Genomic DNA, 19,243 nt, shown 5'->3' on the forward strand with positions numbered 1-19,243 from the left:
ACCTTGTTCTCCATGGTTTCCATCACAAGTTACCGCTTTCTTGGCGTCTACCGCTACGCCAAGCCATCCAGATGGCCTCTGCGGCTCCAGACTACCCCGAGGTTTCTACATCCTTTGCTGGGCATTTCAGGCCGTGGGGGTCTGGCCGGGCTGGTGCAAGCAGCAGCAGGGCTGGTGGCCTAACACCATGCTTGCTACCGGCACCACCCGCGGCAAATCTGTAGCCAGCAGAAGCCAGCTCACAACTTATCTCCCCCAGTTAGACGTGGCATCTCCCGGCATTACCACAAGCGGACAGACTTACCACCTGACTGGACCTAGTGGTCTCATTGGGCACTGCTCAGGCAGCAGGCTGTCTGACTCAGCCACGCAGGGATGGAATCTCATCATGAGATAGATACAATGTTGTAAAGCAGTGAGCAGACTGCCAGAAGCCCATGGCATAGCTCAGCTGCGAGCGCCCTAAACCTGCGGGAGCAGCATGCGCAGGCCACAGTTGACGTGCAGCCAGCTGCCACACACAGGCTGCAGTGTTTCGGACACTATAATGCAGATGCACTGCTGAGACTGTCTCGGGATATCGAATTACCCGGGACAGTCTCCAACTTGCTGGGACTGTCCCGGCAAAAACTGAACAGTTGGCAGCTATAGGCTCGGGCCTTCAGCGATGCACCACACCCTCTTGTAACAAAGCAGGTTAATAGCAATTTCCTTGATCACTGCTGATCACTATGTCCCTCGCCCACCACTGACATGGACAAGGTTGAAGATGTCCTTCGTGAAGAGCACCGCTTTAGGAGTGTTTTACCACCCCCATTCGAGTTCTGGCAATACATCAGTGATTTGCATCTTCAATTTCTGTCACTAATTACTGCATATCGACTCACAAAGCAGAAGTTGGGAGCCCGTTTCAAACTGCCTTTCTTTGCAATTTCGTATGGGTTACAAAGTGCCAGTGGCGGCCAGCACGGATCAATGGTATGGGGGCAGGGGTGGGAGGTGGGGGGTGGGAGGATGCAGGGTAAGCGGGTGTTAAAAAAAATAAATAAATACCTTCTCGCTGCTTTCTCGACCCGTCTCTCCTCAGTAACCGTCCCTCGCTAGCCTTAGGCTTCCAGTCAGCCAATCACAATCCTACCTTAGCAGTGTTATGATTGGTCTGAATGCCGTGTTTCGGTGCTTAGACACTAACTGGGAGCCTGGGCATGTTCTCCACTCAGGCTGTAACTTAGGAGGGTGCCACAACTCCCCTGCCCCACTCCCTCACACAAAGCTGTGGAAGTAGGAGAAAATAAAATGATAACGCTAGTTATTATCATTTTATTTTCCCTTTATTTTCCCTTTATTTACAGCTAAAAAGCAGTAGGGCGATGCACCACCGCCTTAGCGGAGGAGCCGCAACTGCAAAGTGCATCTTGTAAGTCAGAAATATTTTGGAAATGTAGTTTTAACTCGCAAAGTACCCTTTGTGCCTTGTGACACATTGTTACGTCGTCACAAAGCCTGAGATTTAGCGAATCGCAGGATTTCACTCCAAAATAGCTTCCTTAATGTGGCTCATAATCCTTATTTGTTTTTCATGCATACATATATGGGGGGTGGCTGATAACTAGTCTGTTGTCGGTTTGTGCTTTGTCATCACTGTCATACCTTTTTTCACTATACCTTTTAATCAGAAAGGGTTTCTCAGTGCATACATTTTTGAGTTTGCTACTTTTATCATTTTTAGAGTTGCACCATTGTGATTGCATCCCAGTCCCTGCAACACCTCGGCAGAGACAGGGCAGTCAAGTGAAAGATTAAGACAGATGAGTGAGTTGTGGTACAGATATGGGGTACATGTGTCTTTACGACTTTTGAGCCGTAGTATAGAAGCCCGCATGTCATTAATTAAATGACTTTTTCATTTGAAGGGAGCCAGGTTCCTTTAAAGTCGACATTCAGTGAATGTAAAGGCAGGAACTGTTCCGGCAGGACTCCGTCCTTACAATATGACGCGTTCACAGGGAGTTGTATAATGCGGACTTCTGCGGCATAACAATTTATAAGCCAAAGGTATTTGCGACTCCTTGCAAATGACCATGTTGTAATGTCACTGATTAATACATCAGTCGCTTTGCAAAATTTAGTTGGGACACACATCATTTGGGGACTAGGCTAGACTGGATTGGATTGCATACCCACATTCATATGTTGGGATCCACAGTCTGAAATTAAACTTTCAACAGTAAGACAACAGAACAAATCATATTAATTGAACAAACGCACAAAATGCAGGCAACCAAAGCAAGGCGACTGCAGCAGGCTAATATTATTCTGCAGTGACAAGTAAAAAATATATCTACCTGGTTCGGGGGGCAGTCCGGAATAAGAGTCAGGTTGATATACGTGCTTTGTACAGTGTGGTCTTCATCTTTACAGTAACCATAACCACCATCTGCTCTGGTTTACGAAAAAGAGTAAAAAAAGACATTTGAAAAGTTATCAAAAACAGATGAAGCAAAATGTACAGAAATTGCCTTCTCTAACTTTTATTCAAGCCAACCCTTGAAGTGCTAGCTATACATGCGCTGGTATATTACATCTCAAAATGTGGGAAAGTACAACATCTTTTGGTAACTGTTCATTCACACAGTATGGATAAGTAACAGAATTAGCTCCTTATCAAAAATAAAAAGTTAAAGTCCATCCAATTAGATCATATTTCCAACAAGTAAAAAAAAAAGTTTATCGCACAGTTTAAGCAATGTCAACCATGAACAAAATGTGAATTTAAACATCAGTATTTCGTCCCACATAAGACTTTGATCAGCTTTGTGCTGGAGAGAGAACCACTGCCATTGCATTGATGTGTTTGAGCTTCCTCTGAAAGATGATCAGGTCAGGTTGTTTGTATGGTCTACAGTATTTAGTTTTGTGAGCGAGTACTCGTAGATGGCAGTTAACAGGGTGTGGCCATGCTGTTGAGTGATAGCGCAATTACATGGGCTGGAAAGTGTAATGCAAGAGGAAAGGCTCGATTATGCATAGACTGCCAACTGCAACTACAGTCTGCTCGTTTTTTTTAAATATTTCTTTTTTAAACACAGCTCATGAAGCGCAGTACAGACCAAAAGGTAGAAGCCTTTATTATACTTGGTGCAAGATAAGAGCTAGAGCAACAAACGTTTCCAAATTCATGTTATTGAGGGGGTCTTTCAAGTAAGTTTGAAGTGTGCTTCCCCTCACGAGGGCCTAAATAAGCCTTTGTTGGGTTTATTTTAAGGTATACAGAGAACATACAAGTTTATATGATGTTCAGACAAAACCTAAGACAGGATGAGAGCCCTTTTACAACAATATTGGAGATGTCTCGTCAACGCGGAAACTCTTGGTTCTATACTACAAGCCCTCAAAAGTGGATCGCCTCATGACCCAGCCCCCGTGAGACATCTGAAGCAGGTTGCCCCGAGCATCCTACCACTCATGACCAACCTACTAAACGCCTCCTTTGAATCCGGTACTGTGCCCATAAGTTGGAAAAAAGCGGTGGTGAAGGCACTTATAAAAAAACCTAACCTCGACCCGGACAACCTGGCTAACTTCAGACCGATATCACTCCTCCCAGGCATTAGTAAACTGGCGGAAAAATACATCAACTCCCAGCTCTCACATTACTTGGAGTCCAACGAGCTGCTAAAAACCTCTCAAACCGGTTTCCTCCCGGGCCAAGGGACAGAAACGGCGATGGTAGCGGTAGTCGAAGAAACCAGGAAAATCATCGATGCAGGAGGATCAGTGGCAGTGATCCTCCTGGACCTCAGCGCAGCATTCGACACCGTTAACCATAGCATCTTGGCCCAACGCCTGGAAAACCTCGCCATCACTGGGACGGCCCTCGAAAGGCTAAAATCCTTCCTCCACAACCGCTCCTTTCAGGTGGCGGAGGGAGACTGCATCTCTAGGGAAACCCGATACGTTGCGGAGTGCCCCAGGGCTCTTCATTGAGCCCTACACTCTTCAACGTATACATGGCACCTCTTGAACAAATTGTCGTCCCCTATGGGATTAAACTCCTGACCTACGCGGACGACACACAGCTGGTTGTCTCCCTCAGCCAGTCAGAACCCCCCACCATCGATCTGTATTCCTGTTTGGAGAATATAGTCAGCTGGATGAGTGATTCCCACTTAAAGCTCAACGGGGAAAAAACCGAGCTAATGGTACTGGGCAACCAGTCCCACTTTCGCCCGGAGTCTCTATGGCCCCCCAGTATGGGCCCACCACCAATTCCCAAAACTGATATCAAAAGCCTAGGGATTTGGCTGGATGACAAACTCACCCTCAATACGCAGGCCAAGAAAACTGCAGGAACATGCTTTGGCCTGCTTCGCTCCATCCGTAAGATTCTCCCACTCCTCCCATTCCAGTCAAGAAAACTGCTCATTCAGGGCCTCATACTGTCTAGACTTGACTACGGCAACGCCTTATATCTTGGTTCCCCAAAAAAAGTCATCTCTAGGCTGCAGGTGGTGCAAAATGCGGCCGCCCGTATTCTCACGTGCACCAAAAAACGCTGCTCGGCCAAACCTGCACTCAAAGAACTCCGGTGGAACAAAGGGTGCATTTCAAGGCCATGTGCCTAACCCACAAAATCCTGCATTGAAAAGCCCCCCCGGTCCTGAAAGATCTCGTGACTCCCCATACGACAAACAGAACCTTGCGCTCAACCAACGCCCATCTGACCAAAATACCCAAGATCAAAAAGACACGCTTTGGAGGCCGGCAGTTCTCATTTCAGGCGTCCAAGATGTGGAATACTCTTCCACCAGACCTGCGGGCCCAACCTAATCTCCTATCATTCCGCAAATCCTTGAAGACATGGCTGTTCCCCTGACCTCTTCTTCTACCCGCCTGTCCCCTCCTCTGGAGATCATAGTGGATTTCAGATAGCGCTGGGACGCTTTCGGGCAGCCATGTGCTCTATAAATCTCCAAAATAAAATAAAATAAATAAAACACTGATGGGACTCATGTAGTACCAGGCGGGTCAGGTTGTCCTAGGACAAGAAGCACCAAGGATTGCCATTATCAGTGATCCTTAGATCGTATCCCATATTGATATTAGCAAAGTTAGATGTCAGTCTTAGCTAGCCTTAATCTCACCAAATATACACTTTCTCACCTAACCATCTACTTTTAACCACTTTTTCTCTCACACGCTTCTTCAACTCACAGTGCATTCACTCTTTCATGTACTTCAACTCTAACTCCATTCATAATCTCAAAATTCTTAAAATCAAAAGACAAGACAAATCAAGCATTGATATCTTACTGCAAATCTAACACAAAAATATCCCATATATATATATATATATGAGGTGAAACGTTATGGCGGTAACAAGCAGGAAATAAAAATACCTTGCACAAATCCTTGGTCCGTGTCTACGTTGCTGCGAGAAGGGTGACACTGTCTTCGCGGTCTTTGTGGATTCTGATATAGATATAGATATAGATCTATCGCCAGGTGTGCAAAACACACATTAGAAAGTCCAAACTTGCCTCCAGCTTGAATACTCCCAGATATGAAGCATATTTCCAGCAAAAGGCCTAAAGAGTAATCCGGGAAATCTCAACTTCACAAGCCAAAACTTTTCACATTTAATTGATCCACTTGGAAGTTTCTGCTTGTCAAATTTTTATACAAATATACATTTGCAAATGTTCACGTTTTCATTTTAAAGGAACACCATTTTCCATGAAGGGAAGCCAGTCCTCCTCTGACCTCATTAAAATATGGAGTGAATGATTGGGGAGGCGTGGCCAGGCAAGCTGGCCGAGCAGACGTGACCTGCTTCAGCTCCTGGTCCGCGCGGCACTCAGCGAGCTTACCAGTAGGCGTCTTGGAACAATTATCGCTGCTCTGAAGCGCGGCTGAGGGCGGACCGTCTGGGGAGCCTCAATCTGCCTCTCCTGCGATCGTAGGGGCGCCAAGGCTCCACATTCCGCTCCTCCTGTTTGGCGCCGGACCCCGCTCGCAAAATGGCGGCTGACGAGTGAATCGGGTCGGCCGCCGGGAACACAGGCTTCAAGCTGCAAGTGTCGGGAGGTGAGCGACGGCCCGGCGGTGCTTTCAGGAGCCATGGGCCCCCTCTGATGTCAGAGTGCCGGCTGGTTGACTGTCGGGTGCACGGAGACGGCACCCCGGTTGCCTGACTCCAAGATGGCGGCCGTTGGGACTTCCTGACCGAGCAACAGCCTTGTGGGGCTCTGCGGCGCCCCTGCACTTTAAAGCCTCGCTCTAATGACTGTGGTGAGCGCGAATGGGCAGGGCTGAAGTCATCTAGCGGCCCCAACCCTGCTTGATGCCGAGGCCAGAGGGGGGAGCGATACCGATAGGGCCCGTGCCGGGAAACAATGGCAGCTACGAACCACACAGCCTGACGACTTGCAAAAACTGGGAGGCATCCTCTAGACAGTGGGCGACGGGCCTACCAGAAAGTGCTATATAGCTACAGAAGAGCTGTCGGCTGCTGCCCTCTCTCACTGCGCAAGCTGAAGAGCACGAGAATCTACTCTGGCACACGTGGGAGCGACGAGGAGAGCGACCCTACCCCTATGCCTCCGAAGGGCACCAATAAAGGAACTGGCAGGGTCTCAGATTTTTTCATATAGCTGACGCCAGGCCAGCTCTTCGGGGCTCTACAGAAAAGGCAAACATGGCCCTCTCTAAGGTGGACCTCCAGTCTATGTTTAAAGATTTCAAGTCAGAATTGCGGAAGGAACTGAGTCGGGACATGAAATCATCCATCGACCAGCTGCGTTCGGACATCACGGAGCGCATGGCCACACTTCAACGTGATGTGGACTCAGTGGGTACACGAGTGCTTGACTTGGAGGCCAATCATCAAACGCATAAGCAAGCGATGGGGGAATGCCAAGACGACATCCGGTCTCTGAAAGACCAGCTCCTGCAAACACAACTGAAGACCGAAGACTTGGAGAATCGCGGGCGCGGAGGGGCCTGACCTGGAGGAATTCGTGGAGGGTCTCTTCGCGGAAATCTTACACCCCACGGTGCTCAAAATAAAGCTTGACAGGGTGCACAGAGAGGCCCTCCGCCGAAAGGGGATCGGCGGCAGCCTCGGGATGTCCTGGCGAAATTCCACTCGTTTAAAGTGAAAGAAAAGGTCTTGCAGGCAGCAAGGGCGAAGGAGTCGGTCTCCTTCCAGAACTTTACCTGCTCCGTCTTCCAAGACATCGCACCATCGACCCTGGCGAGAAGACCAACTCTGCGCCCTGTCACATCCAAGCTTCATGACGACGGAATAAAATATAAGTGGACCTATCCCTTTGGGCTCAGCTTCGAAATGCACAACAAACGACACCACCTCACCACCCTGGGAGAAGGTCTACGCCTACTGGGTTTGCCGGCAGAGGAGGGAGACCCAGTGCCGGGCGCATCGGGGACCCCACCGGATGGTACGGCTTCCACCTCGCCTTGGTCGCAGAACACAAGCAAGAAAAACCGCTGATGGAACTGCCTGACGAGCAAGTACTTAATTTCCTACCCTGGGGAGATGCCGCGGAGATAAGGGCCGGCTCCCCCTGGCTGGGGGGGTGGAATCTACCCTGCTTCGACTGCTGACGTCCTCCCCGCTCAGGCGGTTGCCTAACGCTGGGTGTTCAGAGACGAACTGTAAGTGCCTTTTAGTTCCAATGACTTTATATTACTACTGCTGAAATGCCGCGCGGTCCGCATCCCAGGACCCGTAGTCCCCACCAGTCTATGCGTGGGGTGGTTTGCCCCGCGCGGCGACTACTCAAGTTCTCACATTTTTTATTATGGTTGTTTATTCTGTTAACAGTTCTGGGGAGGGAGGGGGAAACTGGTGGTGGCGATCCATTCTTACTTTTGCTGGTTGATTCATATGGGCGGGGTGGTAGGGGGAAGACAGATTGGATGAGATGTAATGGTACCCTTAACTGCAACACGAGGGGGGGGAACAGACACAGCCTCGGGGTCGGCTTCAAATTGGCCCCCGAGCAATGTTAGGGAGAGACACATCGCGTTGTGTCTGACTGGGAACCTGAATACCGTCTTCCGTATAGGCGCCCTAGGTTCCATTTTGCAATGCCGATAACAATAGGTACCTGGAATGTTAAAGGGCTCAATTCTCCCCAGAAGAGGCAGAAAGTGTGGAAGTACATCCTGGACCACCACATAGACATAATCGCACTACAGGAAACTCATCTCATGAAAACGGAGGACTTTCGCCTAAAACATAAGCTGTACCCACTTATCTATATGTCCTCCGCTCCATCCAAACACAGGGGGGTGGCACTCCTATTCCGTTCTTCCACTCATTTTCAACCCCTGGGTATACTAAATGACAAGGATGGCCGCTGGCTGATGGTCAAAGGACGACTGAAAGGGAAACTGTGCACCTTTGTGGCGCTTTACGTCCCCAACAGCGGGCAGAAAGACTTCCTACACACACTCCTGGGTAAGGTGACAGACTTTGCTGAAGGCCCTTTATTTCTCCTAGGTGACTTCAATTTGGTTTGGCGCCCCTCGCTTGATAGCACACACACTAACCGCTCTGGCCTGGGCTCTTTCCATTCAGACACTCAGGGGCTTATCCAAGATATGGGGTCTGCTGGACACCTGGCGCGCCCTCTATCCACACACCAAAGACTACTCCCTTTTTCTCCCACGTACATCATTCCTACTCTAGACTGGATTATATCTTCGCCAGCCAGTCTCTACAGGGCAGCCTTAGGGAGGCTAAGATCTTCCCCATTTCTGTATCAGACCACGGCTTGTACTCAGTTTGCATGTCCTGGCTTGGCAACAACCCCTCACCGGCCCGGTGGTACTCCCCAGCAGCCCTGACTCGGGATAAGGAATCGTGCACTCTCCTACGGGAGACTATCAAGGATTTCTATGAGCATAATAAACCGGAGGACACCTATGAATATAATACCTGGGACGCCCTTAAGGCTGTGCTTCGGGGTAATTGCATAGCACTTAACTCCGCCCTCAATAAGCAAAGAGCAAAAGATAGGGAAACTTTGGAGGAGGAATTGGCAGTAGTCTAACGTTCCCACAAACTTGCACCCACCAGACAAACACTCCGTCATCTCACAGCCATCAGAGGCAAGCTTCGGGCTATTTATAATAACTAAGCTGAATTCACTCTCCTTAAGCTGCGCAACCTCTCTTACACTCAGGGCAACAAAATAGGGAAACACCTTGCAAGGCAGCTGCGAGACAAACGGGAGCGGGAGTACATAGGCGGTATCCAGGACCCCTCTGGAGTGCTTTGCCACAGAGATGAGGACAAAGCGAATCTGTTCGGGGACTTTTACAAAGCGTTGTATTCTGCAGAGGCTTTAGACCCCGGCGCGCAGCAAGATTTTCTCCAATGCTTGCCTATTCCACAGGTCTCCCCGGCCTGGAATTATGAACTGACGGCCCGATCACACTGGAAGAGGTGCTCTCCGCTATCAAAGCCTTAAAACCCCACAAAGCACCGGGCACACATAGATATACTGCGCTTTTTCATAAAACCTTTGCAGCCGACCTTAGTCACCACTTAGTCCGGCTGTTTAACCAGATGGCCTCCGAAGGCGACACAGCGAGCTCTATGGCCGAAGCGGTGATATCAGTGATCCCTAAAGCGGGGAAGGACTCCACGCTTGATCCTCCTACAGGCCTATCGCAATCTTAAACATCGACGCCAAGCTCTACTCTTCGATCCTAGCAAAACGACTAAACGGCCTGATGCCGCTCATTATCCACCCTGACCAATCAGGCTTTATTGCGGGACGCCAAACGCACGACAACACCCGGCGTATCACTCACCTAATTGAGAAGGCTACCAAATTTAAGATCCCTGCTATCCTGGTCGGACTCGACGCGGAGAAAGCTTTCGATCGTGTTGATTGGAAGTTTCTTTTGGCTACGCTTGATGCGTTTGGCTTCTCCCCCAAATTTATACAAATGCTTCAAGCCAAATTATAAGCTCCCGAGATCTAGGGTCTTGGTTAATGGCGCCCAGTCTGCTCCCTTCTATCATTCCCACAGTACTAGACAGGGGTGCCCCTTATCCCCCTTACTGTTTGCCCTTAGTATAGAACCTTTAGCTATCGCCATCAGGGAAAACCCAGGAATTGAGGGCCTACCATTCACAGGCGAATCCCATAAAATATCACTCTTCGCGGACGACGTCCTCTTGTCCCTTTCCAACCCAGGAACGTCTCTCCCGCACCTACAGACAGAACTGGGCCGGTGCGAAAAGGTGACTGGCTTCAAAGTCAACCTGTCTAAATCTTACATACTCAATCTTACTCTCTCCCCAGCAGAGACCTGTCACCTTAAGACACTGTCACCCCTGGCATGGGCGTCCTCCTCGCTTCAATACTTGGGAGTGCAGCTTACACCGAGAGTGGAGAGACTGTACGAGGCCAACTTCCCTCCTATTTTGACTCGCATCCAAACGGAGCTCACGAGGTGGAAACCGCTTTTCCTCTCTTGGTTGAGGTGCATTCATGTTGTACTTGTTCCAGTCTCTTCCTATAGAGATGGACAACGAATTCTTTGGAAGGGTGAAGGCAATGATCCTACGCTTTATTTGGCAGGGAGGGCGCGCGCGTTTCTCTTTCCACATGCTCCGACGTCCCCAGAGGGAGGGTGGAGCTGGCCTTCCGGACATGCAACATTACTACAAAGCAGCCCAACTCAGAATACTTGTTGAGTGGTCGCAAAAAGAATCCGAGAAGCACTGGCTCCATATGGACCGTAGCGTGGCGGGAAGGACGATATGGGACCTCACCTGGCGTCAGAAACATGATAGGCCCAAGAACACCTACCTCAGCTCCCCTACACGCACCACGTTGAAAGTCTGGGACTCTGTGGCGACTCTAGAGGGCTGGTCTACCTTTCCCTCGCCCTTTACCCCTTTCCCCCCTGCACTCCAAGAAGGACCATTTGACACCTGGAGGGAGGGAGGTTGTTTGGCCTTGACCCACCTGTTCCACAATTATGAACCCCTCACATTTGACAATTGCAAGAGAGATTATGGGATACGACTCTGAACGGTTCCACTATACTCAGATGCTACACTGGGCCCTTGGTCCTCAGGTGCGCGATGGGGCGACTCGATCCCTCACCAAGTTTTAATCCTTCCTGGTCAAATCCTCAAGTATGAAAGGGGCCATTTCCTTTCTATATAAACTCCTGCTATCCACATCACCATCCCCCCGACCGCGATAAATGACAATGTGGGAGGGGTTGGCCCAACGGGACATTACCGACGAGGAGTGGTCTCATCTATGATCAGATATTTTCAAATTTAATCAATCTGCAGATTTAAGGGAAGCACACTTCAAGACAATGATGAATTGGTATCTCTACCCATCTAAACTAGCTCGAATCTTCCCGGGAACATCGGATAGGTCCTGGCGGGGGTAAGGTCTCCTGGGAGACTTTCAACATATTTGGTGGGACTGTCCCTCTATTAAACCCTTCTGGGAAGAAATCCTAGCGCAAATGAAGGACTTACTGGGGTACCCTATACCGATCTCCATGGCTGAGACTCTGTTGGGTGTCCGAGACCCTATGCTGGAGCACCAAGCCAGGGCGGACAAGAGGATCATGTGGCTCTGTATAGGGGCGGCTAAAATTACGCGCCGGCGTTGTCCTTGTGGCACTCCAGTCTCTGGAGGCTTCTCAGTATGGAGCGCATGTCAGACATCTTTAGAGAGGATTTCAAGAACTTTGAATTCCGGTGGGGTCCATTAGTCACCTTCCTGTCTCGCGGACTACCCTCAGCGGTCTGTCCGCCCACAGTACGGGCTTTACATCGGTTTCAACTCTAAGTAATCCCATATTTGCGACATCATTTTTGGACTAACGCCACCACCAGGGGGGAGAGGGTGAGGGGGGGGGGGGTTACTTGAGGGGGGGATGGGGGGAGGTCTGTTTCATTGTTTGCCTCATGGTTGCTATCAATGTTTCTTTTCACCTAACTTTCTTTTTTTTGAGCCCCAGGGGGCGGTCACTATTCACTTACGAGCACTGGACTTTACCCACTGATGGACCCATTTGAGCACAAGCTCGTCCTCAGGGACGTTGGAGCCAATTGCACTGCTACTGACATTCATGCTGAGAATGGCTTACGGGAGTACCCGTTATTCTTCGAAACTGTAACCTGTAAATAGACATGTAAATTGGGATCGGGGTACGTGAACCTAGATCTTGTGGTTCCTTCTCGCTCATTTGACTGCATGCCTGTGATCAGGTCACCCCTGCGTGGGAACATGGGCGGATTGTGCCAGGAGTTGTTTACAAAAAATTAACAAACATATCTTTGGCAAAAATATGGAGTGAATACCTCTTCATTCCCGACCTGTTAACTTACTCTTGCCTTTGACAGAAGGGAATTTTTGTGCCTTTCAAGAGGTGAACGCTCTGGAAATACAAAAAAAATGTACAACCAAGGGAGTTTTCTCCTGTTTTTTTCTGTGGACTTAGGAAAATGAACAATTCCTACTTACTTACTAATTATGCACTCAAAACATATTTTGCTAGTATAAAATTCTCGTAATCCAGATTCTAAGAATCAGGATTTCGAAATTATTCCTGCATATGGACTTTTTGTTTACAACTATGTTGAACTTTAAGTGTGCAAAATACTGTGCAAACTAAGCTCTCCATTCACATTTTTAGGTCTGGCATTAGCAAAGACCTTTTATTTTTTTATAACATATTTACCTACATGGACTGGTCTGTTATTGTGGCATTCACATTTTTTCTTCTGCCCACTACAACAAAAAGCATGGGACAGTGGGTCAGACCACTTCACCCACTGGCAAACTTCACTGTGAATGACTGTATGATGCCATTTCACCAGAAGCACATCGACACACAAAATAGTTCTCTTGAAGGGCAGGGACTAGAATGGCAATGTAAGGTTTCTGAGGCCCAAAAATATTTTTGCTTTAAGCTTATGTTTTTTTAGGTTGATGACGTCCTGGCAGCATCGGTAACAATAAGGTTTATTTAAAGAAAAAAAAAGACAAAACAAGCACTGACAAAACCAAAAGGCTGGAGTCCTGTACGCTCTGCACATCCTTACTGGGAGAGCCCTCTTCAGCAACGCGAAGGATATCACAAGAGCCCTGTTGCTTGCTGCCTAGCCTACCCCAGCCTATCCCAGTTAATCTCAGTGGCAGCTTGGCAGTTCTAGTTGGCAGCTCCAGTTAATAGTTCCAGCAGTCCAGCTACCCCTCGACCAAGCCCAACCTAACCCGACCCGACCAATATCACCAGGAATTGTTGGGAGGCCTGGATCCTTCAGGAAGCCATCAGGAATTAACCATATCAACCACGTCGGGTGCGGCGGCTGCTGGGAAGGGCGCTCAGGGAATGGTGTCAGAGCCACGCGGTACAAGAGCTAACTACACAGGCGGGCAATAGAGTTACAGGGGATCGGGACATAGCAAATACCTTTAGCGACTTCTACTCCGCGTTGTATGCTGGAGCCGATCTTGACCCCGCGGATAGTGAAGCGTTTTTACGGGATGTTGCGCTGCCCACTCTCTCACCCGAGCAGTCGGAGGAACTGGAGGGGGCGATAAGACCGGAGGAGGTGATTTCAGCGATCTCACGACTTGAATTGGCTAAGGCTCCGGGCCCGGATGGCTACACCGCCATCTTTTACAAAACCTTCTGCCTCCAACTAGTTCCGCTGCTCACCACTCTTTTTAACTCATTTTCAGAGTCGGGTGCTATTCCGAGGGATCTGATGGAGGCCACCATCTCAGTCATTCCCAAGCCTGGGAAGGACCGCACGCAATGCGGAGCCTATAGATCCACCTCCCTCTCAACGTTGATCTTCAGCTTTATACTAGCATCCTCGCCTCCCGGCTTGCGCCCCTGATGCAGGGGTTGGTTGACCCGGATCAGGCGGGATTTATCACCGAATGACAGACGGCCGACAACACTAAGAGGGAGCTCCACCTGATCGAACGGGCCACAAGATTGCCCGGCGAGTTCATGATGCTGGCGATTGACGCCGAAAATGGGTTCGATCGGGTCCATTGGCCGTATCTGGAATAGGTGCTGATAAGGGCGGGATGGGTGCCAAATTCCGCACCTGGGTGCTGAATGGTTATACCTTCCCACAGCGACTGTACACGTCAATGGTTGCTCATCAGCCCGGTTCCCCATTGAGCGCGGGACCCGGCAGGGGTGCCCACTCTCCCCCCTACTTTTTGCACTGTACATGGAACCGCTGGCGCAGGCCCTAAGGATGGATCCCAGAGTTAAGGGGATGAAATTTGGAGCCTACATCCACACAATCAGTTTATATGCTGATGACGTGCTCCTGTCTTTGGCCACCCCGAGGGAATCCCTGCCGGCCAGTATAGAGATTCTAGACGCATTTGCAAGGGCCTCGGGCTTTAAGGTGAATATGGCGATATCGCTGGCTCTGGATCTCTCTTTAGAGCGCCAGACTCGTGCCTTTCTGGAGGAGCACTTTCCCTTCCACTGGTCCTCAGAGGCGGTCCCCTACCTGGGGATTCACCTGGCGTCAACTTTACAGGACACGGTACGTATTAACTATGCCACCCTCCGCCGTACTATCCGCGCGGAGCTGAGACGATGGCGCCATTTGCCTCTCTCATGGCTGGGGCGGGTGGTGGCGGTAAAGATGACCATCTTGCCACAGGTTTTATTTATCTTTCGGGCTATCCCGCTCCGTCCGCCTGAGGGCTGGATTCGCCAAACTCAATCGGAACTTGCGCAGTTTATCTGGAACGGATGGCGTCCGTGGATGAAAATGCGGTTATCAATGCTCCCTCCAGAGAAAGGAGGTCTGGGACTGCCTGATCTGACGCTATACTACCAGGCGACGCAACTCCGCACCCTGGGTGGAGTGGAGTAGGTGGGAGTCGGAGCGGCACTGGCTCTTTCAGGATCAGGCGGTTCCCGGACAGCCCTTGCAGGAGGTCCCCTTCCTCCGTAGACAACACAGACCACCTAATCTTTATGCCTCTTTCATCACCAGAGTTCCTCTGGAGGTGTGGGATCAGACTAATACCCGACATAGTCGGACAACGTTCCCGTCGCCCTGACGCCGCTGTTGGAAAATCCAGACTTTGGGCCTGGCAGAGACGTTCGGGCGTTCGCTCGTTGGCGCCCGGAGGGCTGTCGGGTTTTATTTCACATGTACTCCGAGGGAGGGGTGACACCCTTTGAGTGCCTACGCCAAGAATATGGCCTACCAGAATCGGAGCGTATCCGGTATCTACAGGTGCGTCATTGGGCGCTCGACCCCAGAGTGCGGTAGGGAGCTAACCGGAAGCTCAGCCAATAAGAGTATTGGCTACTCTCTCGGACGACAGACAAGCGACTTATATCGGACCTCTACCGATTGCTCCTGGAGCGATACTCTCGAGTTTACAATGCGGGGAGGGCACGCTGGAAGAGGGAGCTGGGAAGGGACTTGAGCAATAAGGAATGGGAGGACATTTGCTATCGGGCCCGACACTCTGTTTACCACATGGGCCTGACGGCCACTTTTACCAAGCTGGTGTCATACTGGTACTACACGCCCGAACGGTTGCACAAGATGGATTCTGCCCGGGACGCGACCTGCTGGAGGGGCTGCGCAGAGACAGGCACACTGACACACCTTTTGTGGGATTGCACACACATTCAGGGATACTGGAAGGTGGTCCTGGATGACATTGATGCCCACTTCGACACGGAGATTCCGAGATTCCCGGCATATGTCCTCTTGGGGCTCCCCAACGCCATTACTTTTCCCCGGAGAGCTAGAAGAGGGCGGTTGATCGCAATAGCGCTGGGCTCCGCCGTTCGAACTAATTTGGCTTTATGGCGAACGGCGCATGTGCCCACCATGCAGGGCTGGCTAGGCAGGCTTTGGTCAGTCTTAGGAATGGAGAAGCTGTCCCTGGTGAAAACGGGAGAAGGGGCTAAATATGCAGAGGTATGGCAACCCTTTTTGTCCCTGTTGGCCACAGAATTCAGGGAGGTGACCTGTCTCCGTTACTTACGGCTGCTGCGGCTATCTCAGCTAGATGATGGAACTAAGGTTGGGTGACTGGATGCGTGTGTAGGGTGAGGAACGGGACCTGGAACGAGGGTGGTGGGGGGGCAAGTTGAGAGCTAAAACAGCATTGGTGCTCAGGGGAGCACTAGGATGGTCACCTCAGAGCAAACAGGCATCAAACCCACAATGGAGTACTTCACTCAACAATTCCGTTGACTCAGGTCACTTTTGGATAACTAGAACCATCAATACATTAAGCCATCGGCAATGACAGAGCTACCCAATCAGGGACAGAGAAAATCCAGATGAATCACCTCTGAGGCTATGCTCATGGAACATTAACGGGCTGACTAATAGAGCTGGAGAGGCTGAGCTTCTGGTTTATCTAAACTCTTTTGATATTCTTTTCCTACAGGAAACATGGCTAGAGGAGCCTCTGCAGCTAGAGGGATTTATTTGCTTTCACACTCCTGCTCATAGGAAATGTAAATATGGTTGTCTATCTGGCAGCCTAGCCACATACATTAAAATATCAAAAACCTATGGGTCCTGTCCTCTCCCCTTCTAGCCTTGAACTCCACAAAGGTTTAACTCAACCTTAGAGGGAAAAAGGTGGCTGTGCTGCAGTTCTACACATATTTAAATCCGAAACAGAAAAAACAGGAATCAAAAAGTTTACTCAAACATCTGCTTCAACAAATGAGTTCACACACCACATCAAACCTCAGTCTGTCTCGTGACTTAAACTCCGTGGACGTGTCTACAGACCTTCTGGTGGAAGACCTGGTTTTAAAACACCTGGCACCAAAGGGCCTCAGTAACTTTTTCACGGTGGAGCGTGCTCATAGAGTTCCCGGTGGAAAGCCCAAGCTATGGGCCGCTCCGAGGCCTATAATAGCCAGGATTTTTAATTTCCGGGACAGGGACGCTATCCTGCAAGCTTCACGTACCAATGGTCCCACTAAATTTGATAATGCGTCGGTCAGTTTTTATCCGGACTTCACACAGGCGGTACAGAAACAATGTATGGATTTTACGGGGGTGAAGAGGAGACTCAAAGACATGGGACTGAAGTACGACATGCTTTTTACGGCCCGCCTGAGGATTGAATATGAAGAACGTGCGCTCTTTTTTGACCGCCCCGAGGTGGCCAGTGACTGGTTGGACACACTGCAGACACACCGTACCAGCCCAGAGAGTTCGAAAGGCGCCGAAGGCGGCTTGGAAGAACAGGAGTAGTGAGTCTGCGCCGGCGAGCCAATTTTATGGACTTATGGCAGTGGCTCTGTGCCCGTTATGTTTATGCAGTGTGGATACCCGGAGGTGGGGGGGAATCGGGACTCTTCCTCCTCTGGGGACTTTTTTCTCTCTTCTCGTAGGTTAGTTAATGGGGCGATAGGCACACTGCAAGTTGGGGTGGCTTTTTGGTCTACCGCAGGGGTGCAGGGTGGGGGGGTGTGTTTTGAGGGTTCCATTGGGGGTGGTGGGGGGGTCTTTTCTTTTTTGTTTGTATCGAGGCTGCGCTTTGTTCCAGATTTTATCCTATGTGCCTATTTCGTGGCGGGGGAGGCAGAGTGTTCATTACTGGGATGGGGGTAGGGGGCTGAGGGTGCTGAGCTGGAACGTTAACGGTCTTGGTGATAGGATAAAAACGGGGATAGTTTTGCAATATTTGAAGCGATGCTCCCCAGATATAGTTTTACTCCAGGAGACACATTTAGTAGGAAATACGTGCCATGCACTGAATAGACGGGGCTACCGTTTGGTGGCCCATTCTGGATTTACCACTGGGTCGAGAGGGACGGGTGTCCTGGTCAGTAACTCCTTCCCCTGGAGATAGACGACACAGTGCTGGACGATAGAGGCCGCTATGCGGCTATTACGGGTCGGTGGGAGGGGAAGACGATCTCCATTTTGACTGTGTATGTTCCGCCCGGTCTACAGTCCACCACATTTACTGATTTGGGCAGGGTGATCCTGGGGTTTCCTGATGGCATGTTGGTTGTGGGCGGCGATTTTAATTCAGTAGTCAGTGGGGATGAAGACCGTAGCCCCCCCAGACTCCTGCCCGCGTCGCAGCTATGGCTGGGGAGTTTCTTGGACACGTTGGGTCTAGTTGATTGTTGGAGGCAACTGCACCCTGGGCAGCTCCAGTATACTTTCTACTCGGGAGCTCATGGGAGTCTCTCGAGACTGGATTATATCCTCGTACCAGCGGTGCAGATGGTCTCTGTAAGGGAAATCAGGCATTTGGCTAGGGGGATTTCAGACCACTCTCCACTCTGGCTTACTATTGATATACAATTGGGGGCCGGGGGCCGGATCGCCCCGATCAACCCCTGGCACCTTCGTAATCCCAAGATTAGAACGGAGGTGGTTAAGTGTATGGATTACTACTTTGCTGAGTATGAGGGATCGGTGTCCTCCCCTGTCTCCTTGTGGGAGGCTTATAAAACTGTGATCCGTGGTCAAACCCTATCCTTGATTGCTAGCGAGAGGAAGCGCAAAAATGCGGAAGTGGTGGGCCTGGAGAATGAAATCACTGAGTTGGAGGAACAGATGGAGTCTGGGGTCACACCTGAGGGACTACACTCTTTGGCCCTTAAACAGTCTGAATATAGGGCTCTGGTGACTGACGCGGCCAAGGCAATGAATCGTGAGCAGCAGGGGCGTTTGTATGATGCTGGTGATAAAGCGGGAAAGTTGATTGCTTGGCTGGACAAAAGGGATAGATTGAATCGGGTGGTGCCTGTTGCTGAAAAAGTGGACGATACGCGAGTGGTGGACCCGGTTGAGATAGTTGAGGTCTTTGCCCAGCATTTTCAGACGGTTTATGCGCCGATCTCGGATAGGCCGGAGGAGGACTCGCACTTGTTGCTTCGGGATATCGCGTTGCCTAGCCTGTCTGAATCGGACAAGGAGCTTATGGAGGCTATCCGCTCACTTCGTTCTGGGAAGGCCTCAGGTCCGAATGGTATACCAGTTGAACTGTACAAGCTGTGCCCTGACAAAATGGCGCCACATCTTCGTCGGATGTTCTCGGCATCGCGAGATCTCGGGTCTCTTCCCTGGGATCAGAGACTGGCATCCATTGTGGTCATCCATAAAGATGGCAAGCCCCGTGAACACTGTTCATCGTATCAGCCGATTTCGCTTTTGAACGTGGAACCCAAAATCCTG

The 19,243-nt window shown here is 50.2% G+C and overlaps 1 protein-coding gene across 2 annotated transcripts in view; it reads right to left on the reverse strand.

The window, feature by feature from the left end:
- ZNF407 (zinc finger protein 407) overlaps positions 1–19,243 on the reverse strand; it is a 1,778,346-nt gene that overhangs the window by 1,722,081 nt on the left and 37,022 nt on the right. Inside the window, exon 2 of one of the 2 annotated variants that reach the window (XM_086965237.1) lies at positions 2,346–2,442. The gene's annotated coding sequence lies outside the window, so the exon portion shown is untranslated. The remainder of the gene's footprint in view (positions 1–2,345; positions 2,443–19,243) is intronic. The other variant, XM_086965238.1, reaches the window with a different exon arrangement.

Source organism: Lissotriton vulgaris, chromosome 4_1 (assembly GCF_964263255.1).
Source record: "Lissotriton vulgaris chromosome 4_1, aLisVul1.2, whole genome shotgun sequence".
NCBI classification, from domain to species: domain Eukaryota; kingdom Metazoa; phylum Chordata; class Amphibia; order Caudata; family Salamandridae; genus Lissotriton; species Lissotriton vulgaris.